Below are 11,625 nucleotides of genomic sequence, written 5' to 3' on the forward strand. Positions count from 1 at the left end.
TATTACTATTTTTGTTTTGTGTGACCGGAAATAAAATAAGAACATCCATTATGGCAAAGATTTGAACTAACGGTTATAGGGTATTGAATGTCTTATAAATAATTCCAGTTCAATTGGGTGTTCTAAATTTATATTCACTGTAAAGAATATGCATACTATGGCAGTGTAGTTCAGCAACCTAAAACCTTTTTTCACGATCCATCCATAATATTGTCTGTGATGTTGTTGTAGTCATCAAAAATCTGTATTTGTTGAAGCGGCATTTATGTTTTAAAAAAAAATTAGAGAAGTCTGCCTACTTGATATTTTCAAACATGAAATTCATGGATCACGCAATAGAAGAAGAAGAAGAAGAAGAAGAAGAAGAAGAAGAAGAAGAAGAAGAAGAAGAAGAAGAAGAAGAAGAAGAAGAAGAAGAAGAAGAAGAAGAAGAAGGAGGAGGAGGAGGAGGAGAAGAAGAAGAAGAAGAATCTGAAGAAGAAGAAGAAGAAGAAGAAGAAGAAGAAGAAGAAGAAGAAGAAGAAGAAGATGCAATTGTTATTTCTCTGGAGTGATATATTCAGATTAAAAGTTTAAATATGGAAGCCACCAATCTAACCAAATGAATCATTGAGGGAAACGATGAATACAATGTTTGCATAGGTAGGAAATGCAAAATGCATAAATAAACATAGATTGCTTCAGTGGGATTGTTATAAATGTGAATAATAACGATATCTCAAAATTTTTTATCCCAACATTTGTATTCTTATTTCTTTCTAATATTTTGAAGGAAACAAAAGTTAGCTGACAACATTTTCAAATTGAAATTTATGCCCTAACCGAAATATTTTTTTTCTTTTTGGTGTGGGATATTAATATCTTACGTAATATTAACAATTCTGAGCAAACTTCTCTGCCAAACTTTACTAATGAGACCTGCCAGGATCTTGTTTTTTTTCCCTCATGAATCTTAATAATTTCCACAATCCCCTATATGGGATTCATACAAAGCTAGGTTGGTGAATACTGGTCTAGTTGTACGTCCGTAATACGTCATCTGCTACTGTTGCTACGGCTTTAGCTATTTCTGTTACACTATTGATGGCAATGGTATAAAACAAATGACATTGCAACTATTGCCGCTAAAATTCAGCAAATATATGAACCAGTCTAACTTTGCTATTAAATTTTCAAACAGCAGACATTCTTGGCTTTTTCTTCCCTAGTCATTCCTGTAAATCGTTCAACAGTTTCACTTGTTATTTCACATGAGAAGCTCAGCCATCGTCTCAGTTTTTAACTGTAGTTTTTTATTCTTCTGTTGCTTTCTTTTACTTTTCTTATGTCGCTAAGTAGCAGAGAATGAAAACAAAATAATATTAAATCTCTCTACTTTCCTCCCCGAAATAAGTTATGCTTCTTTGCTGTTTATAGTAATTATAATTTATTTTTCTTATTTCTACTGCTTCAGGTCATATATATTTACAGCTTATAGCTACTAACCAGCTCAGAAGACATACAACGCATTACTGCACAGACACATTACCGCACACATACGCATTACTGTTCACAGATGCGTATTACTGCACATATTTTCATATTATTGTGTATATTTATACTACTATATCATATTGCTGTTACTGTACCTACTAAAATTGAAGTACACATTCATATTGGTCTCAAAGTTTGGATCAAGGCTAATGATTCTGGGAGAGGGAGTAAGTCGATTAGATCGATCCAAGTGTTCGACGGTAGTTATTTTATCAACCCAGATAGGATGAAAAGTCGACCTCGGCAGAATAAGAACGTAAAAACGGACGAAATGCTACTAAGCATTTTGTCCAGCGTGCTGACGATTCTTCCAGCTCGGTGCCTTCAGTAGTACACTTTCATATTAGTGCATGCATTAAGGTAGTGGCATTTCTACCGGCTCTTTCCATACTGAGTTCAAATCTCGCAGATTTCGGGGTCTATAAAATAAACCAGTTAAACAGTGAAGCCGATGTAATCGACTAACCCTAAAACTGCTGACCAGAATTTGCTACTATATCAGTGCAGACATTCGTATTACTGCACGTATTGAGAACAATTACTGTTGTAGGTTTGTTGAATATTTCCCAACAGCCAGTTGTAGCCAGTTGTAGCGGCTCAGGTCTTGCTTTGAAGAAACATAACTATGCAACATAACTAGAGGTCATTGTTCCGGATATGCAATATCTCCGTTAATGAGGACCATGCTACATATTCTGACGCCTCTGGCTCTGTTGTACAGATGTCTTGTTTTAAAAAGTTCTGAATTAAAATCTTCCACCAAACCTTAGTCACAATTTATGTCCCTACCACTAACTTAATGATAACTAAGTTATTTTATTAATTTCTTTGTTATATTTAAAACTAATTGAAAGAAACACAGAGCATCTCAACAGAAATATGGTAACAAAAGGGTTAATTATTAGTAATACTGCTTGGCATTGTGGGCGTTAAATTCGTTTCATTGTCTATTTTAATTCTGGATGCGTGTTGATTCTAATAGTGACTACAAGAGAGGCAAACAAGAAGAATTTGAACCGTTGTTTCTCTGTTACCTCTTTGGTCTTGGGCAAAACATTTCATTTTACGTTGCTCTGCGATCACTTCGACACCTGACGCGTGGTACACCGTGCGCCTGCTCATGCAATGTTGATTTGATGGAGGGAGTGAGCTAATGTGCAGCACATACATTTGATCACTATGGACAAATCCTTTGTGCAGGTCGTTCGGATAAAGTTGAACACTCATACGTCGTCTCCGACGGGAAAGTCCATCATCATTATTATCATTAGAGTTTTGAAGGCAGCGAACTGACAGAATCGTTAGCAAGCCGGACGAAATGCTTGGTGGAATTTTTTCCAGCTTTACGTTCTCAGTTTAAATTTCGCCGAGAACGACTTAGCATTTCACCCTTTCGGGGACGACAAAATAAATACTAGTTAAGTACTGGGTGGGTGGGGTGTCAATGTAATCGACTAGCCTCTTCCCCACAAATTTCAAGCAGTGTGACTTTAGTAGAAAGAATTATTATTCTTTTCTATTCTAGGCACACATCCCGAAATTTTGTGGGAGGAGGCCAGTCGATTAGATCGATGCCAGTACACAACTGGTACTTAATTTATCGACCCCGAAAGGATAGAAAACAAAGTCGATCTCGGCGGAATTTGAACTCAGAACGTAAAGACAGACGAAATACCGCTAAGCATTTCGCCCGGTGTACTAACGCTTCTGCCAGCTTGCCGCCCTAGACAGAATTATTATTGGAGTTACAAAGGCGACGAGCTGGTAGAATCGTTGGCACGTCGAACAAAAAGCTTCGCGGCATTTCTTCCCGCTCTTTTTATTCCGTGTTCAGATCCCACCGACGTCAACTTTGCTTTCATCCTTTCGGCGCCAATAATGTAAAGTACCAGTCAAATACTGGGATCGATATAATCGACTTGTCCCACCCACCCAACTCTTCCACATAATTCAGGCCTTGTGGCAATATTAGAAAGAATTATTCTAATTGTCACAGTCGTGTATCCTCAGCACAGTATTCAGAACTAATGATGATACTGCAACTAGTTTTGTGTGTATGTGTTCTTTTATGTGTGAGTATGTGAGATCGTGTTCTCAGGATGCTGTATTCTAAAGATGCGTCTCTTTGCTTCAAAAGATTGTTTTTATAGAAGAGGCGATTGTGTGTATTAGAGCTTGCTGTAATAACAAATTTCATCCACTGCATGCCTAGGTGGTCTTTCATTTTTTTAGTATTTTTTGTTTCGTTGAGCAGTTGGTCTGTTAATATCGCCTGGGTGTGTGTAAACTGGAATGATGCAAAGTGAGTAGTTTTGCATTTGGTATAGTTTGTTAATGATTTATTGTGGAGAGACTGGAGCGGGGTAAGGAAGACTGTTATATTCCTTGAGAGATCTCTTGCTTTGTACATTACACTTTCTTTCTGTTTTTTTTTTTTTTTTTGGTGAGCTGTGATACTGTATGGCAAAAAATACACACGAGTATTTGAGACATAATCTCAGCGCATATTCAGGCAGAAAGAAAGATAAAAAGCAAAAAAACTTAAGAAAAAGCATGATATTTAAATAAATTTTTACGGTACAAGTAATATTCCTTTCTTCTGTTGGTACAAAGCCTGAAATTCTGGAGAAGGGTGCTAGTTGATTACATCACCCTTAGTGCTTCTTTTATTTAATAATAGTAATAAACAGTTTATGTTTATATTTGCAGCTTTGCAGGTCTTGTGAGATTTATAACAAAAGCCAGTAAAATCTAGGCGTATGCAATTAAAGCAGCAATAAATTAAAATAGTAATCTATTTTAATTTATTAATATACAAACACTGTTGACAGGCAAGATGGTATGGTTTTCATTTGAGATAAATTCTCTTATAGGTATGGTGAGTTTAGAAACGCAATATACATCGAAAAGATATGAAAAATCGCCCCGGCTAGCTGTAAACTGGGAAAGTTTTTGTTTCCCTCCGATACATAGTATTTTTAACACACCAGGTTTCTATGACATTTTATTTCAGTCGAAAACCGCACTATCTTGCCACTGAACGATGTATATACATAGAGTGTAATATGGCTTTATAAAGAAAAAAAAGCAAAAGCAATATACTTATTTAATTACATGCATGCTTGTTCTTAATACGTTTCGGCAGATTCGAACGTGGATATGCTAACTACTGTTGAGTTTAGTCATAGAACAATTCTTCCTTTAAGACGAATGTGTTTTCATAACACACATGATTCATTACCATAAGAGATTGTGGGACAGCCAGTGTTTCGACATTGTTATGTCTCTTTAGTCAAAGACAACCCGAACTAATGATATTAACAAGAGTTTGTAGCTCTTGTTTGTAACTTGAATCAAGAAATTATTTGCTGATTCGTATCGATGTCTGTACACGAACAATAAATCGTTATATGCACAGTTAAGAGAGTCATTTTACGCTAATGAATCAAATGTGTTATGAACACATATTCGTTTAAAAGGTGTAGTTGCAACAGTGATTAACATATACACGTTTGAATCTACCGGAACGTATTAAGAGTAAATATATACGCCAACGTTTTGATTCTTGCTGTTCACCATGTGTATGACGATTTATTAACATACCTGGAAGGTCACCGAAATTCAGTTTGTCAGGGGCGCCAACAACCCCGATGCATGGGTACATAAAAAAAAGGGTTGACAAGTACTATCATCGGTGTTGTTCTCCATTTAGGTTAGACATAGTAGATCTCCATAAAAGTTCTTCCTATCATATATATATAAGTCGAGCCAGTTTCACATGTGTGTGTACAGGGTCTTCAGGCCAGCTAAGAGTCGCGACTTGCCTGAAGATTCTGTTCACCAGCTGGCGAAATTTAGAGTAAGAAGAAACTAACTCAACCATAAAAGAAAAAAAAATTATTAATCTCACCTATGGTATCGAGTATTCTTTCTCCCGACTGTCAGCACTAAACGAATATGTACGTATGTATGTATGTATGTATGTATGCATGCATGTATGTATGTATGTATGTATGTATGTATGTATGTATGTATGTATGTATGTATGTCCTTATTCAGTTTTGCTTCAAGATTTCTTGCCAATAGAGAAAGAGCCAGTTTCTCACCTAGATCCAAGGCTCCGTCATTGGAATTTCAACATCAACAACAGGATATTTTTGTTTGTATGTATGTTTATCATATACTTCAATTTGTATGATGTTTGTATGATGTTTATCCTATACTCAAATGATAAACATCTGGAAAGTTTTACAGATTTTTACAGTTCCATTGATTGATTGGATCTATTGTCTTCGAATTAGCTTTCACCTTTCAGGTTTTGAGAAGCTTAATTTCTCAAGATTGGTATTTAGGCAGTGTGCTATATATCCCATATGTATGTATGTATGTATGTATGTATGTATGTATGTATGTATGTATGTATGTATGTATGCATGTGTGTATGTATGTATATACGTACGTACGTATGTATGTATGCATGTATGTACGTATGCATGTGTGTATGTATGCATGCATGTATGGGCAGATTTGTATACTTTATGTATGTATTCTCATGCATATAGTTGTATATCTAGACGTGCTCATATATATTTAAATGATAAACTTCTGGAAAGTTTTACAGATTTTTACAGTTCCAATGATGGATTGGATCTGTAGACTTTGAATTAGCTTTCACCTTTCAGGTTTTGAGAAGCCTAATTTCTCAAGATCGGTATTTAGGCAGTCTGTATGTATGTATGTATGTATGTATGTATGTATGTATGTCTGTCTGTCTGTCTGTCTGTCTGTCTGTCTGCCTGCCTGCCTGTCTGTCTGTCTGTCTGTCTGTCTGTCTGTCTGTCTGTCTGTCTGTCTGTATGTATGTATGTATGTATGTATGTATGTTCCACTTAAATAAAAAGCCAGAGAATCACGACCAGAATGCTTGTCGAACGACTGTATTTTAAGAGTGAAAACTATAGCTGTTGAACATCCAGAAGCCATGCTATGACAACATTAAGCATTGAAACAACCTGAATGCAGAAACGGCGTTTGCATATAACAATTAACAAAATACTTCGTAAGGCAAGAGCACGCCAACACATGTACTAACACACATATAAATACAAATAAACATTACAGCCCATTACAAACTCATAGAAATATAACAAACTAGTTTTCTTTTTTTTTTTTTTTTTTTTTTGAATTTGAATTTTTGGTTTTGAATCTTATCTAAAATTGTTTCGACGTTCGGGTCATAAACCATGACTTTTGTTTCCATTCAAAATACCAGATTTTGGTCAGCTGCCTTTGTATGATTCTAGTAAAAAAAAAATTGTTCGCACAAATAGGCTAATTCGAAAATCGATATAATACTGAATGCCAAGTTTGTCTTGTTTTATAATTATCCAGAATATTATCTTAGGCATCAAGTATCAGCTTGTCTGGCCTTAAAATCGTTTGAATTTCGATCTGTTGAGGATTTTCTGAAAGTTAGACCTTCTGGCAGTAGATTTCTGTAAAATTTAAGGTGTTGCTGCTAAATATTTATCTTATATCGGCTGTTTCCATCTCAAGGTCAGATTTATTTACTAATCTCTGCAAATACCGATTGATTTATTTCTGTAATTCAGTGTCAATAGGTGATACAGAGAACACTAAAGTGGGTTTTCCTAATAGAAAATCTGTAAATCATTTCGATTACTCACATACTTATTCTTAATATGTTCCGGTAGATTCGAACTTGAATGTGCTAATATCTGTCGTATCTCGTTACAGGAAAACAACTTGTCCTTTACGACGAATGTGTGTTCATAACACATCCGATTCATCAGTACAAGGGACTCTGGGACATCTAGTGTTTTGACATCGTTTTGTTTCGTCAGCCTGAGCCATCCGGACTAATGAATCTAACAAGAGTCAAAGCTCTTGCTTATAAGCACGGATGAGAATGTTAATTGGTATTTCTTCTTTTGTTAAGAGTTTCTAACAGAGGAAAATGAGGTAGTTTGATCTATTTTTATGTATTTCCCAAACACTGTTAATTTGCGCTCAGATGCTAAAATCTCTTAATACCGAGGAGGAGTGTTTTCTTTTCTTTGAATGAGCAAGTGGCGGATTAGCAAAAATCTTATTTATTATAGATAAAACTTTCAAAAGGTTTTGTTAATAAGTTAATCAGTGACAAGTAAAAATACCTGTTAACAAACATCAAAACTCAAACAACATTCGTCGCATAATGCTGTGAGCACTATACCATTTGAACAATGTGGAGAATATACTAACACCATGGCCCAAACAACCTTATCATCAAGTTTACAATTCATCCAAGGTAAGGACGTTGTGCCATATGTCACCTACACAAATCAGGCTCATAAACACATTAAACACAATTACTTTACCTCAATAGTCCCTATTCTATTTAATATTATCTCAAAATCTGGGCCGTCTTAGCAGCATTATAGTCCCAACCCCCATGAAAATCAGCGCATTGGGCCTTAAAGTATTTATTTATTGACAGCAAGACATACATAGATCAGAACTGGGTCCATAGGCCTGCGAGGCCTCTGAGCAAACCAAGACACCAAGCTGAATGGTATTTATTTGACAGCAAGTCAATAGCATAAACAGATGAGAATTGTACTCCTAAACCTGTGAGACCTCAGGGCAAATCAATGTACTGAGCTCTTTAGTATTTATTGATTGACAGGAAGTCACAACATAAATCAGAATTGGGTCCCTAGATCTATGAGACCCCCACTGTTCTCATGCCTTAAGATGGCACTTCCCAAAACAAATCAAAGAAGGCAAAGATTCCATAAGCTTCAAACGTTACAGGACAAATTTCTACAAGGGAAACCAGACAAGCTACCTATACTTGGATATATCTCAGTTAAATAATACCTCTTTCTTTGAATGAGCTTTCATACTACAAAACTTCACCTAAAATGACTTAACAAATTCTATTAGTTGATGCTATTAAGTTAGATATGGCCTGGGCCAGTTTTGACCAATACCTGTGTTTCCTTAGAAATTTCTGAAGGCATAACTAAACCTATTTCGATTATTTTAGATCTTTATTTCAATTAACTACAACTAAGGTGAATTATAATATTGAGTATTGTTATAATTGTCTCTATTTTTGGTACAAGGCCAGCAATATTAGCGAAAGGATATAAGCCGATTGCATCGACCCCAATGCTCAACGGGTACTTTATTTTATCGAATACGCTATGATTATGAAAATGATCGACTGGGAGCTTGATTACTTAGTCTGGCAGTGTACTGCTCCTAAACAAAGACCAATCACAGTATTTAGATCATTCCGCGCATCTCCTCTTATAACTCCCATTTGGCGCGAAACTGGACGGAATTTCCCATTCGATCTCGTCACCATACAGATGCGCCAGAACAAAGATTAGCCAAAATATAGGCTGAGATCACCTGATATGTCATGGCTTTCGTCCGTTATTCGACTGACAAAGTTTCGAATACTAAAAACTACTACAGAATGAATGGTATTACTGACCACAACAGTATTTAAATTGAGAATTTAAGGAACCGCAAGGAATACCATTTAGTAATTTGTCTGATGCGTTAACTATTCTGTCAGCACATAATCTTGAGTAGAGTTATCATAAAATGCATTAGATTATCTCATAAATCTATAAACGAAGCAAAAGTTCAAAGAGTGATCTAACCCCTCCCCATTTTCATTATTTATAAGATTGTTAAATGATTAATATTACTCTAGAAAAGTTTGTGATATTCTTTAAGTTAACAAAAATAGTTCTGGGTTGCTTCTTACATTTTATTTAAATTAGACCGCAATTAATAAGTTATCTTTAACGTTTTAACTCCAGTCAAGTGTTTGCTTTACAAACATACAATGGTAAGCCTATTTGGCAAGACGTTTAAAACACTGGTTTGACGATCTCTAACTTTAACACAATACCACATAACTGGTATTTATGTCTTTGCAATTCCTTTCGATCAACTACGAAAGAAGGGAAAAGCAAAGTTGACAGCGGTAGGATTAGAACTCAGAAGTCAAATAACTTAAATTAAAGAAGTTAATTAATTATTGGTTTCAAATTATGGCACATGACTAGCAGTTAAGTTGATTACATCAACTCCAGTGCTTAACTGGTGATTATTTTATCGACTCTGTAAAGATAAAAGGCAAAGTCGACCTCGGCTGATTTTGAACTCAGAACGTAAAGACAGACGAAATGCCGCTAAATATTTTTGCCCGGCGAGCTAACGATTTTATCAGCTCGCCGCCTTAAGCTAATTAATTATTGGTTTTAAATTTTGGCACGAGGCCAATGCCTTCACAATTCAGGTTTTATATCAATGGAATCGTTTACTGTTCGTCTGCTTCCTTCAAGAAGTGTACTAAGGGCATGTAACTTTACGTGGTGAAGGGAGAAAATAATGTCAATAAAACTAGTTTTAAGGCAACAAGAATTACATACGAAGGGAAGTAATAAATTCAGAGTTGTTTCCCTTGACCTTTAAAACTTTGAAAGCATTTTAAACAATTTTATTTAAGATAAGGAAGGGAAAATGCAGTTTCTTACATCTAAATGTAATATCCATCCAATAACTATTACGCCTGGATACCAGCGACTTGCGATATTGTCAGAGTGTTAGAATAGATGTCTTTCAGTATTCAGTTACGTTGTTTGTTTTCTCTTATTCTGAGGTTAAAACCTATCGGGACTAAATTTGTTTTTTATCTTTCCGACTCATTACGGACAACAGTCGATTCAGTCGACCCTCACAAATTCCTGGCTATGTATTAAAGTTTGAAAGTAATCAAGTGTCTCTACAATTTTTCTTGACTATAGATTCCAGCTTCTATGGATTGAAACATGCAATATATTTGAAGAGAAGAAACAAAATGTTATAACGTCTATATTTATTGCAAGGACTTGATTGAATGTGAAATGACATTGACACCGTTCTTTTGCACCAAAAACAGGCATCGTAGTCTACGCCTGATGAGTGGCATTAGTGACCTTATTTATTTTGGTGACTGAAGGCACCTCACTCACATCACACATGTAGACGAATATAAAAGACGATTGAAAAAATTGCATTTTAACAACAAAAGAAAATGTATTCTGAACAATTCTAGTATAAATTTAGTTTGAGTGTTCATAACGATTTCTCTTTAAAAATTGTTCATGTTAATGTTAATTCCTAGTTTGCTGTAACTCGGAAGGGTCAGTAAGCTAATAATAAATTCATCTTTGTTCTTTATTAGTCACTTGGTGAGCTATTTAACCAATTAGCTAATCGATTGTTTGGCTAATTGTTCAGTCAATCAATCAGTCAGCTAGGTATGTCAAAGTCCCATCATCGCCACTCGTGACCTCATCAATGACATAATTTCTCTACCCCAGGTGTGCTTCAGATGTGTCAAGCTATAAATCAGTTAGTTAATCGGTTAAATGGTTTACCAATTGATAAATAAAAAAGAAAGAAGTGAAATAGAATCAGCGCGCGTGTCTATTAATGCCATAATGACTTTCCGAGTTACAACAAAATGTATTTCACACGAGTTCACTACAAGAACCTTGCAAACTAAATTTGAAAGCGTTTCGTTACAAGACAAAAAAAAAACACAAAAACAAAAAAAAAACTGATAGCACATAATATAATACATAAAGAATTGGGAAATGCTTCAAAAATTAAATCTCACGGATGCTTCCTTTCTTAACGTTTGAACCGTTATCATTGATCTGGATAGAACATGTTACATAGATATGTGAACTTGTCTTCATTAGCACTTTGTTTCACACTGGAATTTATTGTATAACAATTTGAGAGAGAATCTTCAATCCAAATCTCGAATGATAAAAGGTGAAAACTGCGGTTCTCCTCTTTTCTGTCTCCTCTCCCACCAGTCTCATGAGCCTTGCAAATGTCATGGGTGTAGTCCTTTCTCCTCTTACGAAGTCATAATAAAAATATGATAGTTAACAGCATGAATACATTTATATACGTTTATGTAAAACACGATGGAATTTTCTATTTAATATAATGCAGTGGCATTATTTGATCAGATGCTTTTAAATATCAAGTTTTTAGAAGGGTATATATGGG

Source organism: Octopus bimaculoides, chromosome 2, assembly GCF_001194135.2.
Source record: "Octopus bimaculoides isolate UCB-OBI-ISO-001 chromosome 2, ASM119413v2, whole genome shotgun sequence".
Classification (NCBI taxonomy): Eukaryota; Metazoa; Mollusca; class Cephalopoda; order Octopoda; family Octopodidae; genus Octopus; species Octopus bimaculoides.